Source organism: Dermacentor albipictus, chromosome 1 (genome assembly GCF_038994185.2).
Source record: "Dermacentor albipictus isolate Rhodes 1998 colony chromosome 1, USDA_Dalb.pri_finalv2, whole genome shotgun sequence".
NCBI lineage: Eukaryota > Metazoa > Arthropoda > Arachnida > Ixodida > Ixodidae > Dermacentor > Dermacentor albipictus.
In genome coordinates, this window is record NC_091821.1 from 111,150,824 (window position 1) to 111,153,854 (window position 3,031).

At 39.3% G+C, this 3,031-nt stretch overlaps 1 protein-coding gene across 2 annotated transcripts in view; it reads left to right on the plus strand.

Moving 5' to 3' along the window:
• The window catches only part of LOC135907727 (inositol polyphosphate multikinase-like), a 53,074-nt gene that overhangs the window by 39,547 nt on the left and 10,496 nt on the right, over positions 1-3,031 (plus strand). The window lies entirely within an intron of this gene.

The window sequence follows — 3,031 nt, forward strand, 5'->3', positions numbered from 1 at the left end:
CTTTTGCCGAAATTGCCAAGTAAATATTAACAACACACACTATTGAATTGAGCAAAATCCCTGCTGGCTAGGAAAATCGGGCCACCAATGTCGGTGGTCTTTTAATGTTTGGTGCGGAATATATGACAGCACGCTCATTAGCCCACTATTTTTTAACAACACACCAACTTCCTAGAGGTATGTAAGAGAGATCCTCAAAGGGCTGGTGGAAGACTTCCGCTGCAACATGTTACTGGCTCGGCTCAGTGCAACGTGGTATCAGCACGATGTAGTCAAGGCTGTAGTCAAGCACGAGCGTTGCTTGACATTACCGTACCAGGACAGTGGATAGGGAGAAACGGGCCCAACCTGTGGCCAGCAAGGTCACCCGACCTTAACCCGCTTGACTTTTTCTTGTGGGGCTATATTAAGGATTGCATATACACAACGGAAACGACGATTCCAGAAGCCTTACAGGAGAAGGTAACTGAAGTCTGCCACAGTGTTTCACCAGTGATGCTTAAGGCAGCAACAGCAAGCCTTCTTGGAAGGTCCCATTGCTGTATCACAGCAGAAGGTGGCCCTTTCGAGTGTGTGTTATAAAAATGCACATTCGAAAAATAAATGCAACATTCAGCGAAAAACTGCGTGTGGCCATTTAGGCCACTGCTATTCCATCATTATCAGTGTTCTGAAAAAGATTTTTTTTTTCCATGGATGTTCAGTTTGCTTACAGCTATCGCAAAATGACGCACCTGTTGTGTGCAGCAGTACAAGCGATAACCACTGCGTAAGCTTATCACTATCATGAACCGCTGCGAGGAAAGCACATTGCTGGCATAAATCGCACAGCGAACGCCTGCGTTGCTGCTCGGCTAAATGCTATGGTGGTTTGTACGCGGAACGTTTGGGAGCACTGCAATCATGGCACACAAGCAGGCATTTCATGTGGTATTTTTTCTAGGCATCTGCTGCAAGTGTAAAAAAAACTTCAACTTAAGTGATGGATAGGAACTGTTTAATTATTCAGACATTTTGCAAGTGACTCTACAACTATCTAAGTGAAATCTTTTGCCTATCTTTGTTGTTTCGTAAGTTCTTCAATTAATTTAAACTAATTATGCAATTAAGCAGAATACAAAAAATAGTGCGACTTACTCCATAAAATAGTTGGCAACATGTACTTGGTCACGTCATCTTGGAGTGCATCGGCATATTTTTAAACTTGGGATAAAGTTAGATGGGACACCCTGCATAGGGAGACTGTTTAAGATGTGTTTTGCACCGCTTTCATTTTGCTGTTACTGTAATGAACAGCGAGTGCCAATAACTTATCTACACATCTTTCCATAGTCGGGACAGCCATGTGCAAGAGTGAAATTTTAACCATATAATCAGAAAGAAAATGTAATGTCTTCATTTATGTCTTTTTAAGACAATGCCTATTTTTTACTGGTAAATTTGTGTACACTAGGCTTCCAATTCTGCATGCATGCGCTGTAATCAAGTGTGATACAATAAAGAACTGCTTACACCATTTCAACTTTTGTTCTGAATAATACAAAGTGCTATAGATCCACAGGACATTTTATCATATTGAACAAAAACGGCAGAAGCTTACGAGGCCAAAAACATTTTTTTATAACTTTTCAAAAAAGGACTTTTCAACAGTAATACTCTATTGCTATTACTATTCTGGTAGATGTTCACTGCTATACCTAAGCACACAGTGCTTATGTGTGGGCCTTTATTTTCAAGTAAACCAGGCAACTGAAAAAAAATATACTGTTTACTGGAGCACTGCATGGGCCCGGCCTGGGCCTGCTTTATGAAGCCCAAGCCCAGCCTGTGATACCAAGCCTAGGCATACATGACCGGCCCATGCGTATATTACTAAGCTAAGCCAGGGCCCATGTGTGCATTGCAGACCCAGCCTGTAAGTAAAAAAAAAAAAAAAACTTTCATCTCTTTGAGCCTTACTTTCTAGGGGTCTAATCAGCTGCAGTGTATAAGCAATAAACATAAAAGACTGAAATGTTTGTTTCTCCTATGGAAACATCAGGGATCAGGCCCATTATTGCTTGTGCTATTTTTCCACAGCTGCACCTGCATTTACCTTGATTGTACGCTTTCATCCTATGCGGTCATTTAACATGTGAAAAAAAAAAATTATATATATATATATATATATATATATATATATATATATATATATATATATATATATATATATATATATATATATATATATACGAACATGTCGAATCATGAGCATATAGCATAAAATAAACACGCAAGTAGAGATACCTGTTGCGTTAGCGCTAAAATAATATAATAGTATCAAGAGTAGAAATAGTGCAATTGCAGAAGTGGCAACACAGAAATGGTTTGAAGAGCGGTTTTTTGTATAATGTATTTTTCCACACACGAAAACAATGTTTGTTTTTGTGGAAAAAAAAATTGGAACTTAATCTTGTTCTATTTTCTTTGCCAATGTATACAAGAACCAGCTCTTTGGACATGTTGCTTCAGTTTGGCACAGAATGCCTTGGACCATGCATTGCATAATCTTTGCATGTGCGCAAAGGCACAACTTAAGCCTTTTAATGAGTGGGCTCAACTCTGGCCCGGGCCTGTACAGTGCTCGACTGTTTATAGATCACTCTGTAAATGCTACATGCAGTTTTCCATAATGAACTTTATGCTGTTACTGAAAGTAGGCATAGGACAGTTTCCCAAAAGTATTAACATTTCAGCACTTGTTTTGTGGCATATTTGGTCATGCAGAGCACTGTAGCAGTGCTTCAGATGGGTGGAACAGATACTAAGCTTTACTGCAAGCATTTGTGGGATCCCATTACAATGATGAAACCAGATTATCACAATTAGACCCCATTATTCTCGCGATGCAGGTTTGAAGCTGTCTTACATGACTAACAACACTGCCAGAGAGCTGTAAAAAGACCAATCAAACATATTAAATCAACGTAATACACTTCCTGAAAAAGTCATACTCCAAGTGACAAGCTTTCTTTCTTTCTTTTTATTACAG